Source organism: Pipra filicauda, unplaced genomic scaffold, assembly GCF_003945595.2.
Source record: "Pipra filicauda isolate LSUMZ 115617 unplaced genomic scaffold, ASM394559v2 scaffold213_size2393758_pilon, whole genome shotgun sequence".
Taxonomy (NCBI): Eukaryota; Metazoa; Chordata; class Aves; order Passeriformes; family Pipridae; genus Pipra; species Pipra filicauda.
In genome coordinates, this window is record NW_024104325.1 from 362,956 (window position 1) to 386,544 (window position 23,589).

Here is a 23,589-nt window from a genome sequence, read left to right on the forward strand (position 1 = left end):
TGCACACTTCTTAGAATTTAATCCCCTTTTCTAAACAGTAATTAACCTAACAGCTTCTTGCAAGTCATTTTTCTATCTCATCAGAAAAGCCTGGTGACCTGTATGTTATGTAGGACAGCAATACCTCCCAAAATTGTCATATGGTCCCTACACAGAATTAATTCTCTCATTCTAAAGTGACCACATTTCACTTTTTACAAACAAGAATGATCTTAAAAATCATCAATATATCTATATGATCATAGAAAGCATAAACCAGATATGATCTATTCAAAGCATTTTATATTCTATAACTGTAATAGTTCTGGTTTCATGAGATAAACACGCTGGGACCACATTGTGCTTCTGTTGTGTACCCTTCAATTAAAGAGCATTTCTGCACACAAGCCAGTTCCTCGTGGAGGTGTTGATTATAAGTGGCATTCATCAGAATCAATGGTATAAAAATAAGCTCCCTGCCATTTTGCTGCATCCATAAACAGGTGTGGCCTGAGCTTTATTAGGTGCCCAGACAAAAAGACACACAAGGACTATATCTCAGCATGAGTCACAAAGCAAAATTACAGTTCTGTGCTGCAGTTGTGAGACTTCCTAAAATATGTTTCCCGAGTCAGGGGCAGCAGCCGGTGTTGTTGGTTAGTGCAGTCAGGAACTGGACCTACCCCTTCCTGGGCCCCGCAGAGCCCCTTCTGCATCGTGGTACAACAGCCAGGCATGTTCCACAACTGTTCTTAGAGCTCCACCTTTCCTACAAAAGTGTAGAGTTTCTGCACAGCATGGTAAGCTGTGGAGTTTATTTTAAAAGCATTCATGTGAAGCATTCACTTCTTTCCCAGTGATCTCCCATCAGCCACAAACACAGCCAAAACAGAGCAGAAAACAGTTAAAGCAACAGTGAGTTACACACTGATGACTTTTCCATCTCGCTCCCAGCACAGATGGAAGTTCAGTCTGCTCCTTAATACACACGTGCCAAACAACTGATAAAAAAGGATGCCAAGTACTCCAAACTTCTTAAATGTTGAAAGCTAACACCAACTGACCTACTAAAGGAATCTATCCGGTTTCCATCCTATTTGGCTCTGTACTTGAAGCCTCCTCTGCCTACATCATCTTAACCACATACCAGAATGGATTTTTCACCACAAGGCTTTAGAGGCACATCACGCTTTTCACTCCAAGTGTCCAAAGATCTTTCATCAAGCCAGTCTGTTTCCCATGTCCCTTCAGCAGAAAATAAGTTTTCATCTTCCTTCTTGCTCTGGGAAAGAGATCAACCTATTTCCCATTTTCCATGATACAAATCCATTTCTTCACTTCCCCCATTGTCTTCCTGTCAGGCTTTTCCCACCAGCTCCTCTTGTGTCCTCCTCTATCCTGTCAACCATCATGTGAATGTGACACTGGAGCCTGATGGTTTCATTATGAACTGACAAAGCTGGAGACACGGGAAGGTTATGGCTCTTGCAAAAGTAAAAAAGAATTCATGACAAAGCTATATCTCCTGACTTCCAATTTCTTAGCACAAGAACACTAGAACATTTAGCTTGTAATTACTACATATTCAAGAGAGGGAAAAAAAGCATCATTTTCAGGTGCTGGGACCCTTCCACTCCACATTCTTACACGTTCTTCTAGAGATGTTGAAAGACGTTAAGTTTTTCTTTTCTAGTGTTCCTGGTACAGAAGTCATTATCTGAATTTTGCCTGCTTGGAGAGGGGGAACAACCCTGAGCTGGGTCCCAGAGCTGCAGAGGCAGGAGCTTAGTACAGACCACAGGCCAAGAACAGCTCAGAGACTTGCAGTGAAGGTGAGCTTTCTCTGGAAGGATGTGTTTAGATGACTCTTAACTTCTCTCTACATTAAAGAGCACTACATTTTGTTGGGTTTGATTTTTTTTCTCCCCTCTTTTTGGCCTAGGGAAAAATCCACCTTCACTTTATTAATAGTGAATTCAAATGGTTTTTCTGCTGCAATTTAACAACTTTTTTTTCCCTGTACAGAGACAAGATAGTCTTCTCTCTTGAACCCTTCAACATATTTGTTCTGCATTATTTTTTCATTCGCAGTTATCCCGGAGGCTCTCAATGTTTAAATAGCTCCCTCCTTCCCATGTAAACCTGTGCACTAATATCGATCAACTTAGGCTGGAAGTTACTATAAGGCATTTTTCAATAATCAGCCAAGCTGTTCAGAGAGTGCCTTGGATATAACCCTTAGGTAAACAGCACAATCCACAAGGAACTTTCCCTCAGCAAGTACATCTTTCCAATCTCAAGGATGGCTGCTAATGCTCCACCAGACAAAGAACTTGATTCTGACTTTCTGCTCTGCAGGTCAGAGGCGAAGTCACATTAGCTAAGGACATCTTTATTCTTAAGCACAGAATTTAAGTTTCTTAGGACATTTCTATATTTAACTATCTCAGGCATATGCCCTTCAAATAAAGGGTCAGGAAGTAAATAACCTTTAATGAATATCGTTTTACTTTTTAATAAAAAAAATAAACACAAAGAAAATCCTATTCTTCTAAGAAGATAAACTTTGGCTGCACAAGAATTTTAGGTATTAACTAAGTAAAGCACCTTTATCAGTGAATTACACTGAATAGGAACTCTCACCTGGCCTGGGGGAGAGGAAGCAGAAAATCATTTCAAGTCAAACAATTAAAAATAAATTATAGGAAAAGGATGATACATATATACAGTATATCAAGTAATATTCATATTTACAGAGAGATGAGTAAGCTACGATGAATTGTTAGGTTTTCATTTAATACATCCCTGCTATAAAATGCCAGGTTTATTCTATTTTTACATTGCCTCATTAATCAAAAATGGGAGAGAAAAGCGATTGGCATGAAAGACTTGAAATCATTCATACATTATGCCTTAAATAGTTACATTCAGTGGTTACTTCCCATAGTACTTAATTCTAAAACGAAAAGGGTGTTTTAATTTCCTCTTCCTAACTGTAAAGCATCAGATTATGCTACATTGTTTTTATAGCTCTGAGGGATCCTTAAAAGACAAGCTTGTGTAAACTAAAATGGAAAATAAAAAAAAAAAGTCTGATGTAAAAATAGTCCTAGGTTGTTGCTTTGGACACTGTAAAACCAGTGATGTTCACACCCACCAGTGGGCGAAAGATAAACATCACAAAAGTAAATAACCTCTGAAATAGCTGGCTCCTATGAGTCCTGGAGACAGCACAAACTGTTTTGTTATTTTAAAAAAAGAATATGCATAAGCAAATCCACATGACTTTAATGACAATTTCTGAAACTGTTTTCAGGTCAACATCTGTGCTCGAGAGCCAGAGCAGAGCCCCGTGGTGCAGCTGTACTCAGTGTCCCGCTGGCACTGCCCTCCCTGGCTTCCTTTCCTGTTGGACCTGTCAGCGTGGTCCAGGCTGGTTCCTGCCACAGCAATCCACTCCCTTGCTAAGGAGTGAGACAGCCCATGGTGTCAGGATGCAAAAAGGAAGGCGAGTGTGGCTCGGTAGCATTTAGGGACCAAAGCTTTGGTGATCTCCACACGCCTTGTATTGAGAGGTACACAAGGACAGTCAGAAAGCTGGGGCGCACCACGCCCAGCATCCTCTGCATCTGACAGATGGCTGAGGTGTACAGCACACATCTTTCTATCTCCCCACGGAGCACCACCTTAAACATCAAGAATAGACAGGGTTAGAGTAATTCGGGAAAATTCTTGTACAATGGCAAATGCAATTCAATGCAGGTAAATGCAGGATAAAAATTGTAAGACAAAAGATTGCAAAAGAAAGCCAAGACATAAGGGGAAAGTGTTCAGAGGCATAATGATTGAAGCGAGATTTAAGTGTCCTCCTGGGTTATGAAAGTCTTAAGCCAATGGATAACTACAGTGGGAAAATAGTGCTGCACAGTGAGCCGCATGCCTAGAGGAATATAAAGCTAAAATTCTGATGCTGACTGGTGCATAAAACTGACTGGAAGCCCTATCTATAGTATTGCATTGTCTTGAGGCACATAAATTCATATTTACAAGTAAACTGACAAAAGAGGAAGGGGGAGGGAGGACCATCTAAAACACCATGTTCATGTTTTATAGCCCACTGCAGCCAGCTCTGTACCACGCAGAAGCTGCAGGTCACCACTGCACTGCTGCAATTTTCCATTTCTGGCCATATTCTGTGACAGTGCAGATGGGATTGCAAAAGACAAGACACAGAAAGGATCTCCAAAGGGTTATTCAGATGCCTTCACTGTGAATGTGCTCAAGGGCAAGTAAAGTGCTGGACTCTTTCATAAAATAGATTAAAAATATTCAAAGGGTTGAAGGAAGATGGTAGACAGAAAGGACAAACAGACAGTGAATATAATACCCCCACACAGTATAGCTTTCCTTATCCTTAAAAACAGAACAAAACAAAAAATGTCAACCAACCAAAGACGGAAATTTAGTAGCTAAAGACCTGCTTGTGACAGATCTTGAATTATGGAAGGTGACGTGCATGTTCAATGCTTTCAGACAGCAAACAAAACAAAACAAGAAAATAACACCACCAATGTATCCTGCAGCCTGGGAAACATTTAGAATAATTTGTAAGAGGAAGAAAACTTCCATGATAAATACAAATTATAATGCTCAACTCTTTAAAACAGTGTCAGTTCAAATTATTTCAGGACATGATTATTATAAAAAAGATTCTAGCATAATTTTACACTTCAAAATAACTTCAGCACAGTCCCTTTGGAAGCTGCAGCCAGAGTTTCCACTAAGCCTGGTTTGCTTGGGCTGAGCACCGTCTGTCTCCATGCAATTCTATGCCCTGCTCAAATGCCAACTCCCCAGTACAAAGAGGCAGGACCTAGGGAGGTACATGGGCTCAGAGTTCTGGTCCATCACCTTCACAAATTCATTTGTTCAGATATGCTGTGTAGAAACTTAAGTCTGGGAGAAAGGAGTGTAGCACCTGATTTGACACTTTACATGATATAAAATCTTTGCCATGTCTCTCTCATGTGCATTAAAAATTGACTTCAATTTCCTCTAGAGCCAATCTCATATTAAGAGTGAAAAAGATAAGAATTTTTGAAAAGGAATCAAACTCACGCATGTGCAGGATCTTTGCCAAATGTCCATGCAACCTGAGAGGGACTTAGGGCAAAAAAGACAGTTCTAAGACCATTCCCCAAGGAAGTTTCAGAAAATCAAGATGCCTTTAGCTACCAACAATTAATTCCAAGTTGAATTGGTGCAAAATTTGAAGCTAGAAAAGTGCAATCTGTTGGAATCTTGTTTAAATTTATTTAGCTAGTTAACCAAAATTTAAAAAAAAAAAAACAAAACAACAAACCAAAAACCTTTAGTCTGCCTTTAAGGTAGATTATAAGCCATGGCTCAGCACAATGCTTTGCAACAGGGGTCTGAGCCCTGAATTCTTGAATTAAACTAAGTCAACCTAAAAGAGCAGTCAGTGGGGAAGGGCACTTGTGTTAAGGAACAGCATCCTTACTTTTTCCCTGCCTTGGTTTTTGCTCAATCTACTGTGGGTCGCACAGATGACTGGAAAAACATGTCAAGGCTCCTTCCTTGGCACATGACCCCCTTCCTTTGCTCAGCACATCCGATACAGGCACAGAATATCCTGACAACTCCCTTTACCCTGTATCCTGGGCAGTTCCCCCCCGTCCTGCTATACCACCAAGACCAACAGCTACAGGTTGCCAGTTTTCCTCATGGACCAGAGCTTTCACATGAACCCATCCCACATCCCAACACAGTTCTCACATGGGCTCCATCCTGACGTCACCCTTGTGGATGGTGGCCTCACACCACTGTCAAACATCTGGCCTCAGCTGCTGGGCTGTGGGGAATATCAGGTTGCTGTTACAAAGGTTTGTTGGCAGATAATTTTAAAGAAACATGTTCTGAGAATGTTTTTACAATCTCCACCTCTACCTGTTCTGTCCTAAAATCTGTTTCTCACTATCACTTCTCCAAAAGACAAATTTTATATGGTTTTGTTTTTTTTAAACCACTAGAAGGAATCCCCTACTGCCTACACAATAAAGTCAGTCAGAGGCAAGATTCTTTCTCACAGATCTTATCCCTCTAAGCCATCAGACTGACTAAACCACTATCCTTTGATCAATAGACAGCTAAGTGGGAATTTTCAAAAAAACCTTTAAGCAAAATAAAGTTGCTTCTTTATTACACACAGGCCTTACTCCCTCAAACTAGAAGAGAGGAAGAGAGGTGAGATTTCTCTTTTTTTTTTTTTTTGTTCAAAACTTGTTAGTCTGGATGCAAGATAGATCTCATCCAGGCAGAGTAAGCTCTGAGAATAGGACAGTATTTACTGCCACTGAAAAAGATGATTGCAGCAAAGGCTCAACAAAGTGGCCAACAGTGAGAAATCATGAACCATACACTAAAAATCACCACTTGTCTATAGATAAATGTATATTAAAAAAAGCTGACTAATTAACCCTCTGTAAATGTATTTTATTTTTAATTAGAGGGATGTGAATAAAAACAATGCATATAAGAATGAATAAAAAAAAAATGAATAAAAAAACCTGCAGCATAAACAGGAACTGGTCCTTTGAGCTCTACTTTAAACTGTCCATGCTGTGAGTCAAAAACAAAGTAGTTTTGTGTATGAGACTCAATTTGGGCATTGGACTTCTGAGATCCTATTAGAGCAATCACCAAGTGTTAAAAAGACAAAACATCTTTTCAGAGACCACTGCCAGACAGCAAAGAAAACGACTCTTTAATAAAATCAGATCAATTTTCTAGCTAACCTGTCCCAAGTGGAAACAACATAAGACAGGTTCCCAGAGAGTCAGCATTAATGATGGGCCCTTGCAATGAATATCATATGCTTCCCTGGACATAACAAAATTGCCTGGGGCAACTTTCATATGAGGGCTGGATTGCAAGTTGCCTGTCTTGCTTCTTTACCCTTCCTAACCTAACTCCTAGGCTCTTTTTCTTTTTTTTTCTAAAGAGGCAAGATTTCTCATTGTGCTTAACTGTGATACAGAGTACGTGTTTAAACATATTCTGGAAAAAATAACAGATTTACTCAGTCAGTTGAGACACGAGATCTGAGTTCAGTTCCTGTCTCTGGAGACAAGGTGCAGCCTGACACTGGGGAGGTCACTCTGGATTTCTTTTACATGATCTTCAGCAGCCCACGCTGCTGTGCTCTGAGCAAACATCAAGCCCACATCAGTCTGATGTTTCACAGCTCTCCTTACAAACTGTCAGTCTCTTCTGGACTCACAAGGTTGAGGTTCAACATCATACAGACAACCATTATCCTATTTTCCAGATGAAGATTTTTGTGCAGGCAGAGGATGCTCAATGCTATGAAATTCAGGACAGGCAACGTCCAAACTGTGCTCAAACCCTATCTGAGATAAAAAATAACAATAATCCTGAACACGAGAGTGTTGAGGATAAATTGCCAAAAGCAGATAAGACATTCTACCTAAATATTAGATAGATTACATACATTATTTTGGAAAAAAAACAAGCATGTTTGTCTCAAAATACTTTGGGGTAGGTTATTGGAGAAGTTTTGCACTAAAAAGGCCACAAAGAGGATTTAAGTGCCAGGTATCACATCACTGGGACACACTGTTGAATATGACTTCAGCATGTATGGGACATTTGACTTAAGCATCTATCATTTACGATATTTATATTGAGAGAGCTGAGATTGTTCAAAAGCTTTTCCAGCCAGCTTTTTACCTACTAAAATCAACACAAACATTGAAAGAACAATATATATTGTACCTTTTTGCAATTGTTTTCATTAAACAAGTAATAGTTATTCCAGTGCACTCTCAAATCCCCTCAAAACCAACAAAACAAATTCCCCAAAACAGCCCAAGAGACAATAACTGCTATTTCAAATGCACTTCCACTATTGGCTTCTTCAAATCTCTACTGCTTTTCATGAAAGGGAATCTTTTTGCACACAAAGAGCAGTGGGAAACACTTTTTCCCAGTTGAGAGTACTTGGCAGACTTTTTTAGCAAGTTTACAATGTAGCAATTTTTTATTTTTATTTTTTTACTTTTGCAATGATCCCTATCTATATTACAAAGAAAACCAGGTAGCCATTGGATGCCTGATTAAGGAAGCTGAAAGGACAGTGAAGACACATATTATTCGCATTTGCAGTGGGTTTGGACTAGATGATCTCCAGAGCTGCCTTCCAACCCCAACCATTTTGTGATTCTGTGATACTCAACAAATCTAGGGTCATTTTTATTTTTCTTATGCCTAGATCCAAAGCATTTATGCTCCTGAGATTTCAAGACATGATTTTTTACAAGTGATGCTAACATACTCTCAAGTATTAAAAAGATTTGAAAAAAAATTCAATTAAAAAAATGCAATTACTACAAACACAGACTCTCTGTGCCAGGAGTTATAGGAAACAAACACATATATAATAAAACCAAAACCACAACTGGATACCAATGCATTCTATTAAACATGACTACCTTTAAGTTGGGGTGATACTGATATCATGTAATTCACAGAAAAATATTCCTTCATTGCATCAGCATACTAAGAAACATGGTAAAAAAGATATACTAGAGAAAACCCAGCTGTGCTGCGTTATGCAACAGGAATATTTCCACTTTAAAGTAGCAAATTTGCCTTTTATTTCCAAAGCATTATCCATAATAACTTTTTTTTATTAAATGTAAGCTATCAAGCTATAGAAATTAACTTTTTTCCTCTTTTGCATTTCTCCTAGCATTTAATTGCTTTGTATTATGGTAGAAAGCTAAGTTGGACATCTATACTTTTTAATTAAACACAGGTAGGTAGTAGCATCACACTTTAAATATAAATATCAAGAAAGCAAAAAATTGGTGGAGCACACCTCCTCACACATTAATTTCTATTCATGTTACTCCAGTGGTTTAGTAACCTCAGTTTCAAATTAATCCAGACTGTTTACACATATGCTAGCTTAAAATATGTTTTCAACAAATAATTTCACAAGTTGGCAGAAAACCCAGCTTCCCTCTGACACCAGAAAAGCTCGTCTTGTGCTCAGAGCACTGCATCTGAATTTGGAGAACCGGGTTTGGCTCCTTGCTCTGACACACACCTCAGAATTCATTTAATTATGTCATTCATAACATGGGGCTTGTCATTTCTCTCTCTTGCCTGGTGACATTGTTGAATACTGGGAATAGGGACTGAGTCTCGTGGTGGGTTTGCACAGCGCGATCAGGTCACGAGGCTGCAGTGGCACGTAACTCCTGATGGCACTCGCTGGACACCCACCCGCCTCCATGACCCTGACCCATCGTACCTGACACACAGGAGCCTCATCTTATTAATTTTTTATTAAATACCTGCAAAGAATGGAAACTAAGTATAAGAAGCTACTGGAGGAAGGTGCAAATTACCTTATTGCAATTAGTCAGAAATTTAATTTTAACAAGCAAGCATTTAAAATGCAAAAGCATTGCAAAGTCATCTAATCTCTTTCCCCAGTTGAAATTTCCACCTGACAATGAAAGACACAGGCACACGAAACTGAGAAATACATGTTTTATTATTCTAAAGAATATCAGTCCAGCTGCTGAACAACACGTATGTGAAATGCTTAAGACAGTGAGAAAGGTTGTGACTGTGAACACACTGGTGTGACCCAAGGTAAAAAGAAATTTTACTCACCATATAAAATGCAAACTAGACGAATGCCCAGCAAACTCTGGTTTTATATTTTTTTAAATCTACTTCATGCATCAAATTATCTACCAAACTCCCTACTTATTTGTCTTTAATGACTAGTATGAAAACAGCTATCTTTTCTTAAGTGCACTGTAAACTGAATGACCATCCTATAAAAACCCACTGGATTTATAGTGCTAAAAGCCAAAGTCCCAGAACCGTACTTCTGTTTACTTGAGACGTATAAACCATTACCCAGAAAACAGAGAGGTCTTTTAGAAAGACTGGAAAACAAATGGTTTAAAAGCATTAAGATCTACATATCTTTCCTTCCCATACATTCAAGGCCATCAATCATACATAATCCAGAACATACGAGGTGCAAAAGTGCTAAAAAGGGCCCATTAAAATACAAGTCTTTCCAGGTGTACCACCCAATCACTAGAACTGAACACAGAGCAAAACCAGCTCCCATTTATACACACAATACCATTAGAGGCAATTTATCATGTCTTCCTAAAGTGATATATAGCACGTTATGAAATTGCTCATTAACTCTCCCGGCAAAAGCCCAGCATGCCCCCATGTACTCAAGTGACTGTAATTGGCATTTCAGAGACCTCAGCTTAGAATTCACAGTTATTTACAAAGCTCAGCTTCCATAATCAACTTTTTAACCTGCTTCTAGTAATATCATTAACTTCTTTTTTTTTTTTTGAGTTTTCCTTATTATGCAATGCAACAGTTCCTTTTCAGCCCCCAAAGAGATAGTGTTTGAATTAGATTTCTTCTTCTGCTTTACCATTCTCCCTTCAAAAAGAACTATAAAAGCCCAAGCTCGTGCAACCCATGCCTTTACTATAAACACAAAAAACACTCATTAAAACAGCATTGTAATAAGTGTAGAGCCACAGAAATCTTTTTTTTTTTTTCAATTGGGAAAGACAAAGCATTCTCGGAAATATCCAAGATCATGATCGTAATCATCCTAGCACATAAGTATCATTAGTCACAAAGACCTGCATTTACAAAGCATTTCAGCACATGCTTAAACTCCAGCACATGTTTAAGTCCTGCTGCCTCCAAAGGGACTTCATGTGCACAGCTGGCTAAGGGCCAAACAGCCAACTTCACATATCAGCACATGAGCAGTTTCACACCCATGCTTTGCAGGATGACTTCCAGCCAAAGGCCTCGATATCCTTCCCGTGGGAAGACAAGTGTCACTGTCTTGTTCAGCTGGATGAGAAACAGAGACACAGGGTTTGGCCAGCTTAGATCCTCTCCCCAGCACTGTGCCAGAGCCAGGAATTAAATCTTTTCTGATGAAACTTTATCAACCCCAAACGGTTCCCCATCCATGAGACCACTGCTGCCTCGATCAGGATTCAAGCTCTGCTGTATTTGCTTTGTCTGCTCTGCACTGGCAAGCACAGGATGCTTACAGCAGCCACAAATGCTGTCCTGGAAAACAAAGTCCTTGTGGAAGAGCCACACGGCAGCTCAGCAGCTGGACCATGCAAGGCAATGCTAATGGACTTAACCGGTTTTCTCTCCCTAAGCCCACACCTGAGAGAAAACATTTCAGCACAAGTTGATACTTCCAGACTCGCCTAGAAGTCCTCATCTCTGATTTGTTTAACTACTGCCAGTCCCAGTCTCTACCTATCACTATTGTGCCTTGAAATTACAGCAAACCTTTTCTTTTTTTTTTTTAACTTCACCCCACTTCAGACTTTCTACTATTTTTTCTGATAGCAGATAAGGTTCACTGTCACAGACAGAAACGTACAGAAATGTATTACAAGAGAGATGCTTCAATTGAGGGTAGAAAATGCAGCTCAGCAGGCAAAAGTCAGGGAGAAGGCAATTCCCTCTGAGAGTGTCTGTTGTTTTATGGGTTAATATAGAGGTCCTCAAACCATTTCATAATTGCATCACTTCTTAATAGAGGACTGCCTTGCTGGCACCTTTCCATTTGCAGTTGTCTGGACCACCTGCCCTCTCCATTTGCAACTGCATTACATACCCATGACATCCTAGAAGAGCAATGCCTGGTGAGTAATCTATTTTATTTTACCTTGTGGCAATTTATCAGACTGAAATAAGGAGAAGGGCCAGCTCCTCACTGCACACAATTAGTTATGCAAGAACTGATTTTTAGGAATGAAGCTGAAAATTCTAGTTATTGTAATTTATTTGATTCCTCAGCACAGACAGACCCCTTGCCCGTGACTGTTCTGCGATGTCTGTGTGGCACACTGCCCACCTCTGCTGTGACTGCTTATGGACAGTCACTCAGGGCATGGTAACATGTGACATACTAATAAGCCCAGTGTACTCTGCACAGGAGTCCCTGTGGATAGTTTAAGGAGGACAGGACACAGATGACTGCAAATAAGAGTAAGTTTTGCCAACAGGAGCATAGCCCTGTCATTGCCTCTTTAACTGTTCTAAGTCTGATCCTAAACCAATCCCATTCGACACTAAAGGATACAAAGATATCAAAATCATCCTCAATCACTTCGAGAGTATCTTGAATAGCTCATTCAAAAATTAATTGCAGTATGTCACCCTTTGTAGTTCACAGCCTATTGTTACTGCCAGGTGCACTGGCAAAGGCAGTATTCGCCTGTTGCTTTAGGCAGCGTTTTTCCCAGTAGAGGACATTTTCCTCTAATGACACTACCACAAGATTTAGAAGGTAGCATTAAATAAAATAGGAGCAATACTAGGTATCACAAGATACACTTGAATAAAGTCCACTCCAGAGCTCGATAGCTGAAAACCAATGGGGAGATTGCAAGTATCTCTTCGAGAAACTGTCTGATATCCTATTCCTTACAAAGAAAAAGCAAGATTCAGAGACAGAGTGATTTGACCAGGATCACTTGGGATGCCTGTGGCAGAGATGCCAACTGAACACAGCTCTTTGTGACTGAATACAGCTCTCTACTTTGTAACTACAAAAACACTTTCTCCCTCTGCCTGCCTATATTTAGTCCCTTAATTGTGCTGTGCTGGTTTGGGCAGTGATAGAGTTAATTTTCTTCATAGTAGCTGGTATGGGGCTGTGTTTTGGATTTGTTCTGGAAACAGCGTTGATAATACAGATGTTTTTGTTATTGCAGACCCTCGGAGGGACTGCATAACATGGAGCAGTGTTTGGTAGATGCTGGCCTGGGTCCAGCACAGTGCAGGAAGTTCTGCCATCCCTGGGAATGCTCAGAAAACGTGTGGATGTGACACTTGGGGACATGGGTTAGCAGTGAACATGTGGGCAGTGCTAGGTTAATGGTTGGACTCTATGATTTTAGAGGTCTTTTTCAACGTTAACAATTCTATGATTCTAAGTTTTGTCTCTTTGGAATAGCCACAGCATTTTTTTCCCCTAAGCTTTCTATCACTTCATCAGGATCCTGTAATTGTTCAGGAGTGAAGTTTCAGACCAGCGGATGTAAGAAGTTTCCTAGATATTCTCCCACATGCTGTGCCATCCATTGCCATACCCTCACAAAGCATAGATCATATTCCTAAAGGGGTTGTGAATCCTGGACAAAATCACAGCTATATTCCTAGGAAATACCAATAAAAGTATTTTAACTATTCAAGAATGTTCAAGATACTAAGAAGGTCTTGTAAGGAGGGAGAAAACATCACAGAGGAAGGTAGCAAAGGTGCCATTCTGTAATTCCTCCACAAAAAAAAAAAAAACCAACCTTCTCAGAGGAAGAATTATAACCCTTAGTTGTCTGGATGAGATGGTACCCAAAGTACAGTGGCTTCAGTACAGAGCCCAAATACCAGATGAAGCCAAGGTCAGTGTTTTAACAACAAATCTCCCAGGCAAAACACCACTAATCACTGCAGAGCACAGGAAACTGCAAAAGCCAACACCAATCCTTAACATGTACAGCAAAAAAAAAGCACATGGTGCAGATCAGATAAACTAATATTGAGAACAGATGAATTAATATCATGACCCACAGCTACTAACAGATATAAATCCGTCCTAATATCCGCTGGTCAATCTGTTATTATCCCAAACCCTTTGAGCCCCACACTGGGTGCCAAAAAGGACTGTCATGGTTTAACCACAGACAACCCCAACCCCAACTCAGCCTCATGCAGCCACTCACTTGCTTCCCTCCTGGTGGGAATGGGGGAGAGAATCTGAAAAGAGAGAAAACTCATGGGTTGTAATAAAGACAGTTTAATAGAGAAAGCTAAAGCCACACACATAAAGAAAGCAAAACAAGGTATTAATTCACTTCTTCCTATGGGCAGACAGGTGTTCAGCCATCTCCAGGAGAACGGGGCTCTGTCACATGCAATGGTCACTTGAGAAGACAAATGCCATCACTCTACGTGTCTCCCCCTCCTTCTCCTTCCCCCATTATTACATGCAGAGTATGATGCCATATGACATGGAATATTGTTGGTCAGTTGGGGTCAGTTCTCCTGGCTGTGTCACCAAGTTTTTGAGCACCCCCAGCCTGCTCACTGGTGGAGTGGGGTGAGGAGCAGAAAAGGCCTTAACACTGCATAAGCACTGAGCATAAGCACTGCATAAGCTAAGCAATAACTAAAACATCTCCATATTACCAAGATTATTTTCAGCACAAATCCAAAATACAGCCCCATACCAGCCTAAAGAAAATTAAATTTATCCCAGCCAAAACTGCTACACCCATGTGTACAAAGAGTTAACAACTCGGTGTATTCACAGGATAGGAAATAAGAACAGACTTAATACTGAAGGTAGGAAAAAATCATATAAACATATTAAAATCTAAGAACTCAGTACAGTTATTGCCTCTGACTTTTCACTCCTTTTCTGCTCCTGTGGCCTGTGTGACAGTGCAGTGCATCCTCAGGAAACACAAAGACTTCCTCGGGTGACCAGAACAAAGGGGTCCACCCAGCACCACGACACAGCAGCCCACAAGACAGGTAAGTCCTAACATGGTTGCAGAATTAGAAATCACCAGTCTCATTGTGTCCAGAGAAGTTAGCATTTTTCTGTACAACTTTTGAGATTGTTTTTGGATGCGTCTCAAAGCAATTCCATTGCTGCCATAATAACACATCTTCCAACGAAAGGTTTCCTTGCCAAGACTAAGTATGAGGACAGGAAACTAATGACTTGATGGAGATTTGGTTCTGGCACACATCTCTCAGAAAACCACACTTCAGGTTATTGGAAATATTTTTTCTCTTAAATATTAGTGTGACTTTCCAATATTTCTGCCAAATGATCTGCCACCCTAAGGCTCAGGGATTAGGGTGAACTCAGTACTTCATACTGCTCAAGACCCTTCTAAGCATCTTGGAGTCTTCAAGTTAACCTTGCCTCATCCAGAGTATCAGAAAGGCCAAAGAACAACTATTTTCAATACATCCCAAGCTAATATGGAACAGCAGGTTTCGCATGTTTATGTAAGTCTTAAAATGTGGTAAAACACATGCTGAACTAGTGTCTCAAGACTGTCAGAACTGCACTTAATGTATAGCTTTGCCAGAAAAAGTGTGCTGGCGTGGTAGTCAATGTCTTCCCTTTTCCAGTTAAGGAACATACATGCAGCATTTTTTTTCTGTCACATCCACATCAACCAGTGGGACAAAAATACAAATAACACAATCAAATAACAACACAAGGCTGCTTCTTAGTTCATTGCAATGAAATGTGAATGCATGCTTTACTTTCACCCTAATTCTTACCTGATGTTCTTCATCATCAGTTCTGTACAAAGAGGTAAGAATCTTTATCTCCAATTTTCAGATAGGGAAATGGAGGTAAAAAGACACAAAATGGCATGCCAAAGCACTCAACTTCTATTAGCAGAGCCAAGAAATTAACTTCAATTTTCTAAATCCTATTTTCAGAGGTCTGTTTGTTACACTACACCTAGAGATTTTTTTCCTTAAAAATATCAACATTATTTTTCATATAAAATTTACACACTATGGATTTTTATACATACTGAAAAAGTAATTTTAAATAGTAAAATGAATACATTCCTCTGTATAGCACTCTGCCAAACATTTTCAAAACACCACCCTAAGGCACATTCTTGCAATCCAGGGATCTGGAATTTATGCTCTATTATCTTTTTTCCTAACACAGTGCTCTATCTTCAACCAATTTCGAGCCTATGGATTTAGTTTAATTTCAAAGCCTAAGCAGTTGGCTTCTATAAGGCCTTCTATATTTCTGAAGGACTTGAGACCCAAGACCGAGATGTAAATTCATGGAAATTAAAAAATTAAGAAAATAAATTAAAGATTATATGATTTCAAATGAGGTCCTCTTAAAGGTCTAAAATATAACTCTAAAGCAAGACCAGTGAGTTATGTACAGCCTCTGATGTTTGCATCTACATATCTGGTCATGAATTACAGGATGCTCATCTCCCAGACAGCCTCTTAGCATTTAAATTTTCACCACAAGCAATAAATTACTGCTATTGTTTTCTCACCTTGGGCAATTTGAAATCAGATCTTACACAGGATGGACTCCAAACACCATCGTCTTTCTGATTTTCTGATTTCCAACACAAACCAGTTTTGCGTCCATCCTGTAAGCTCCTCATTTCACCTGTGAACTCGGAGACAAATCGCTTTCTGTGAGCCCCCAGCACTGTCAGCTGGATCTTTCCCACATTGCTCATTTTTCCTTACTGGAACCACAGACCCATCTAAGTTTTCCTATGGTATCTATCAATGCTTTGTAATTTGTTTATCCAGGACAGCTCAACTCTGATGGAGCATCTGCTTTTCAGCAAGGTCTTGCTTTTGTTACCCAATTTTCCAGCTGGATTGACAGAGGCACAAAGAAGTCAAGTGACCTGCCCGGGTCAGACAGCGCCGGTGGCTTGGAACAGATTGGAGCCCTCCTGTCTCCATACCCTGCACTGGACCGTGGTCCCTTTTACAAGTTCTTCTACACTAGAGATAAATTGTGTCCACTTTTCCCTCTTGTCTTCTTGTCTCATAGTAAGCCCCCCTCATTTTGTTTATATGGTTGTTTCACTTCTGAATATAGGTTTAAGCTACTTGGAGGTCATTAAAATATACACAATGAAGCATTCAAGACTAATTTTTCAGTGGTCTGGCCTCCTGATCCTTCTCTTGAACTCAATGACCTGGTAAACTTTTCTACATCAGGTGTTCATATTTCCTCTTCAACTTCCTTAGGGAAGAAGGAATGCAACTCATTTGCCACTTGTACTTTGTCAAATTTTAATTGTTATTAATTTTCCACCTAACCACTTCCAGTGAGATTTCAGGCTATTTGCAGCTTCATTTATCATGGGATTTCTATTCCCATTACACAAATACAACCTGCTGTTTACAGTTACTACACAAGTAAAGATGCTCATACAGACCTGGACTTACCACTGTATATTTTTCACTTTCAACTTTAGAACTTGGAGGCTATAAACATGAAGTTCCTGTACTCCAGATCAGAAGCTACAGAACTCCAAGGTTGACTCTTGCTTTTCTCAGATCTTAAACATTTTTCTAGGCTTTCCAAATCTCACTCTGACTGTCTGCAAAACTATGAGCTTCCTACTTTATACAACTGAACTGAAAGTAAATCGGTTAAGGGTCGCAAAGATGGAAATTGTTAAAAAGCTATTCCACTGGGGGCATAAACTTCCTAATATAGTCTCATTCTTAAATTCCAGCTGAGCCACGCTTTGCTTCAGACCCAAAATGGCTTTGAAAAATTCACATACTCTTTATCTACAACAATAATGTACTACTACAGCAGTGCTGAACAACTTCCTTTAAGGTTTATTTTCTTGAATAAACCCATTGATCTTAAATTCCATTTGTACTTTAAACCAAAGATTATGAGAACAAAGGGAGCCTAATATTACTATTTCAATGATATTTCAGAGTAAAGTACATAAATAATGGTACCTGAGTTATTAATTAAGTGAAACCTTTACTAAGTCTCAAAATACCCCTTTGTTTCATAAATATAGTTTTTTTTCCTTGAGAATAATTAGATGCACTATTACTAGGTAACTAAATATCTGATTTGAGGTAAGTACATGTCGGAGGTAGATGTCTGGTTATGATATACCAAAATCAGCATAGAAACAGCATAGTCTACCTGAAAGTGCCAGAGCTGTTTCTGTTAACTTCAGTCAAAGTCAATTCCATAACCACATTGTCTTCTCTAGAAAGAAGACTATTTGCTAAGTTTGTATTGCCATTTTTTCAATGTCATCTGAGAATAAATATTTACATTAGTATGTCCAAAATCAACTTAAAGTGGTAAAAACAACCCATTCATGCTAAGCCTACTTGCTCTCCTTTTATTCACAACATAATGCATATTTACATATATACATGTAATCCATAAAATACCACACACAGTTCACTTACTTCCTTTAGTGAATTTCAGCCAACACCTGACTGTGTAATTTATGACTCTTGTTATCATTACCTTGGTTTTTCTTGAACTCTTTTATTTATGTCCCTAATGACGTTGTCATCTAGTTGCCCAATTTATCAAGCTTTATCTAAGCCCTCCAAACATGCTGCCTCTAGCAAGGAATTTTTCTCTGTCAGGTGGATGGACAAGAATCCTCACCGAACTCACTCATTACTAATTCTCGTGTTTCCATAAAGGTAGTTTCTGAAAAAGCACAAGTCTCTCGAAACCCATTGGTAATGCACAAGAATGGTTAATTCAAGAAGGACCTTCTCAGCCCTCCTTTACACGTGTTGCAAGTTTGCCTGTGCCTTCAATACCGTTCTTTGTTAGTATTTACCTAAACCACAGGTGTCCTGACATCATCACACCTAACAGGTTAGTGGGCATGTCAGGGCCTGAATCCACAGAACTCACAGGCAAGACAAACACCCCATAATGCAACCCAAAGGAGTGATTTTTATGTATTTTTGTGACTAGAGAACTATACTTTTGTGTGCAAGACGCATTTTGTACACCGCATATTTCTATTTTGAGGGCTGCGACATGATACAGTAAGAACTGTTGAGTATTAGGTGAATATCTACCTGTCTTCACATCCCTCTCCTACTTTAAAGATCTATGGTAAAGGGTCTTTGGATCTTGTGAGGAAATAGGGCAAATCATATTTTTTTTTCATGGGGCAAGAGGTGTTCAGAGAGCAACCGATAATTTCCATTCTTTTGAGAGACAAAAGGAAGGCAGGGTTCAATTAACTGGCAAATAAAGAGTGGCATGGCTAGGTGTGTAGTTATTTCTTCCAAGAAGCAAGGTTATTCAGTATCTAGACAGACATGTAAAGTTGGTTATGATACTATAAAGGCACCAGGGCCCCTGCAGAGCTAGAATTACAGGGTTAGTGTGCAAAGAAAGTAGGCCCAGAAGGAGGAGAGGTATTTTGGAGGAAGCAAGGGTGTAAATGCTATTTTGGCTTTTGTTTTAGAATTCTTGGAACCAAAGAGGAGACTGAAATGAAAAAAAAAAACAAAAAAAGCATCAGAGTGGGGGTTGTACAAAGGAGCCAATTACAAATGGAACTTTTATTTGAGGTGGCTCAAGTACTGATGAAATACAGTAAGCTTAGAGCATGAGTTAAAAAATACTGAATAACGTCATATATGTTGAAAAAGGCAAAGAAAAATTAATGGTACTATTCTGTTGTTTTAGATGCTACGTAAACATTTTCACTTTACTTCTGCAAAATTCTTCTTTCTTGTGGCTAAACCTTTAAGATCAGAAACATTGTGAATTACAATATTAGCCAGAAACTCAATGATATTCAAGGTCAAGGCATATCTGCTATTTCTTGGCTTGGACATTTGGTTTCTTTGGACCAGAATCACTCTCAAACCTCATTAATGATGTGTAATGGTAGTCATTCAGTCTCACTAAGTTAGCTACACTTTATACAATGGATAAAAAGTTAGCCCCTGCCTTAAACAGCTTCCTTGACAAGTTAGGAAACACAGCCTCAGAAAGACTGAGAAGCTTTACACACAATAAGGAGAAGCCTCATGGTAGATTAGAACTGAAAACACTTTACCACCATCCGAGTCATGTGCCTTAAGCATGGAGTAAATCTTTCCTCATTTTCTATATGCTATGTTGCAAAAGGTTTTAAAAAACAAAACTAAGCGAACTGATGAACAGATTCTATGCATTGCTGTAGCAAAAACCCCAACATCCCAATTGTCACAGCTCCCAAGAATATAACCCATTTTGCTGAGTGTTAAAGTTCTGAGAATCTGGGAATTCCCATTTCCACACACCTGATAAACAAAGAGGTGAACCTAGATTTTGCATTATACTCATCTTTCTTCCCAGAATCACAGACTTCTTGGAATTGGTTGGAAAGAATGTCTTGAAAACATCTGGTCCAACCTCTCTGCTCAAGCATGGTCACCTAGAGCAGGTTTCCCAGGAGTCTGAATATCTCCATAGATGGAAACACATGGTTAGTGTCTCTGGTTAGCCAAACACATCTGTTTTGTCAAGATCCAGGGCTTGATTCTTTTTCCCTGATTCCTACAGCCATGTGAGGGAGAATATTACTCAAGACACTCTCAATGGGTTCAGCTTTATGGATAAAGGATCTATGGGAGACCTGCATTCCTCTGAATTGGCAAAAGGATGGGAGATGCCCTGTGTCATCTCAAATGGTCGCAGTTCTGTATCTCTGGGTATCTGAGTTGTGCCTTCAATCCCGGACAATCCTTTTCCACTTAGTTCACAGAACTAACCCACCCTATTACCCACTTGGTTCATTTGAGCCTAGAGAAACTTTTCAAATTGTCTGTCCATACTTTCTGTAACTAATTGGTAACTAAACCATGGTCTCTTAGTTCCTAACTACATATTTACTAGGTCCAACAACTGTTATTTACAAAAATTAACTCTGACATGCTCTTGTTACAAGCTTAACCATTTAATCCCTGATAACCATCACTTCTAAATCTATTGCATCCACACCATCACCATGAGTACCATACAGTCATTAGTCCATCTTCAGGGCTATCACTTGAAGAAGATGCCAAGAGACCATTACATATTTGGGGGTTGGACTACATAATCTTTAAAGGTCCCTTAAACTATTCTATGATTCTATAATATTTGCATCCAGACTTTGATATCCATGTCAACACTTAATAAAATTAACCTCTAAATAATAACAGCATTATTAATAACACTGGGAAATTAATTCATAGCCTCACACCTTGCCTCCGACTGCTGTAACTGTGCACTCACAGTGAACTGTTCTCAGACATCCCAAATCTTGCTCTTGCTAATGGTTTTACAATGGCAACAAAGCCCAAAACTTTGTACTGGTAAGGACTGCTTTGTCTCTGCTGTCAGCAGTGTAAACCTGCCAGGTACCGGAAACGAAGATCCAGCCCAGTCTCCCTTTCCTAGGAAAATTTCCACTTTTTAAAATGCAATGCTATAGGCAGTTATTTCTGCAGATCCAAACCCTTCCATTCAAGATGCTTAGAGACTTTATATCTCCTACTAATGTATTCCTTGGGGAAGTTACTATCCTCCAAGTCCCCCATAGTTATTGTTAGGAAATCATTAACCCACAGCTCTTTTCAACTCTTGGTAATTATGAAGTTAAAAAAAGGGAAAGTTTTGCTGCTAACAGTTGCAACAATGTATTTGTTTGCCACATGCGATGGAAATCTGATAGACAATATCTGTGCACTCCATCTGTTACACTGGATTGATCCACTGATGAGATTCTTTTCAGAAATCTGCTTACCCCTGCTGGTGCTGCGAGCTTGAAAGAGAAAAAACACTTTCTTCTCCTAGTTCTCTTGTGTGGTGGTCGACCCTGCCTTCCTCTCCATTAGAACCCATCCTGCTGCCACAGATCTCACAGGATTTATATTGTTTTGATTCCTTTCAAACACTGTCTTGTTACCAACATCTGACAACAGTCTCTTGGGCTATCACAATTTTACAAACTGACCAGGCCTATAAGTCTCCATAAATCCCATGTGGATACAGACCTGTGAAAATGTCTTTAACTATCCATTAAAGTACACAGTAGCTCTTTTATTATATAAATAGTCATGGGTGTTCTATACTTACACGGAGGAAGAAGCTGTAATTTGGGGAGGGGGGGAAAGGAGGGAAGTGCTTGAAAACTCTGCCAGAAGAGGTTGTTCTCTTAACACTCATTGCACATCAGCGAACCCATTTGCTCACCACACTGCTTGACAAGAACACACCATGGGTGGTCGTCTTGCTCCCCACCCCCTTCATAATAGCGGTGAAAAGCCACAAAATAGTGAGTCAAATTTAGGCATGACCACACATGTGGGTTTCTCACAAAGTTGGGGAAATTTTAGCAACAATCAATTCAAACAACAATACCCAGGAAAAAAACAATGCAAGGGCGTATCTACAACTGGAAAACTGAAAACTTGAGGAGTATATAATACAAGAAGGTCAGAAGATACAATTTTAATGAAATATATTATCACCCTAGCCTTATGATAGACTTAATGCTTACTATTACTGTGACTGCATGTGCATGGGTGTATATATAAGTCTATATATATATGTACAGGCAGACAGACATCAACAATTCTTCATAGCAAGTGAAAGGGAAAATCAGACTGGGTTGTAAGTGCACAGGCTGCATATAACTTCCCCACTTAAATAATAGTACCAATAAAGCAAATTCCTTGCAGTGAAACCAACTCATCTGAATCAGTGAGCTCTTTCAAAACGAACTTGCTGTTTGCAAGAATGGCTACAAAAACACTTCTGCCAAATCCAACAGTTTTCTTGGAGAGTCAAATGATGATTGGGGGGGGGAGGGAAAGAAATAAAATAGTTAATAGTAGGGCTGTTGCTTTTCCCAAGCGCAGCAAACTGAGCCTAATTGATGCTGACGCATGACAGACTCGTGTGTACAGTATTGCCCGGGCTCTGAGTGAAGCTGCTGACAGAGGGTAAATGGTGCATGGCAGCTGGTCCTGCCCTGGCCTGGCATGGCAGAGTTAGCACACACTGCCTGTCAAGGGATATCATGAGGGCTAATGAAGGGCAGCCCACATTTTTAAAATTCTTCTCACTGAGTTTTGGATCAGACTTTACACCATGAAGCCTTCTCAACCTTTTAGTGCTTGGTTAAGGATATGTGACACTTATTTAAAAATTAATGTGCTCTAATCAATTTAAAGTTGGAAAACTAAAAGCCAGTACATTTGTGTGCGAGAAAGAAAAAGTGCAGATACGAGTGTGTGTAAGATGGAAAGACGCAGCAGAGAAAGAAGAGATCGAGAGGATAGAAATACAGGCATTTTTGTAGCTACTAACAACAGAAAGTGGTGACATGGGAGTACCACCAATTTATTTTGACTGCATTTCAGTGGCCTTCTATAGCTCTTTTTAAAACAAAAAATTGCGCATTTTTAAAAGGTTTACTAAAAATAAGTTATTCTCTATAAACAACAAAGGCTTTCTCTTGTCCTGAATCTAGCCCACTGCTTTTGCAGATGAATAATTATATCACTATCCAAAAATGAGAGAAATTCTGCCCTCCAGTTCTTAGGCATAAAGAAGTAAATGTAGGAAAACAGAATTAGGTTAAAAAAGACCATGTGAGAAATCTACCTGATTACAAACTTCAAATCACAAGTAACAGTTTGGTTGGACGCTCAGTTTTCAGAATTCTCTGGTGGTTTCACATTCCTTTCTGTTATTTTGCATGGTAATAAATGGCAGAGATACTTTTGGTTTAGCTTTTTCTGAAATATTCTGCTTATAGACAAATGGAAAATCCACATGTAGAAGACTCCAGGAGACTTTTCAGGGTATTTCACTGACCAGTGTAGAATTGTTTCTTGCCACAAATCCCTGAGGGCTTTATCCTGGTTCCAAAAAATCCCTGG

The 23,589-nt window shown here is 39.4% G+C and overlaps 1 protein-coding gene and 1 long non-coding RNA gene across 5 annotated transcripts in view; one reads left to right on the plus strand and one right to left on the minus strand.

The window, feature by feature from the left end:
• VTI1A (vesicle transport through interaction with t-SNAREs 1A) overlaps window positions 1-23,589 on the minus strand; it is a 273,846-nt gene that overhangs the window by 130,371 nt on the left and 119,886 nt on the right. The gene's annotated exons all lie outside the window — the stretch shown is intronic.
• Window positions 14,248-16,759, plus strand: LOC114003285. Its single transcript, XR_005563495.1, has 3 exons — window positions 14,248-14,463; window positions 14,564-14,655; window positions 16,450-16,759. It is a non-coding gene; the product is annotated as an uncharacterized LOC114003285 (long non-coding RNA).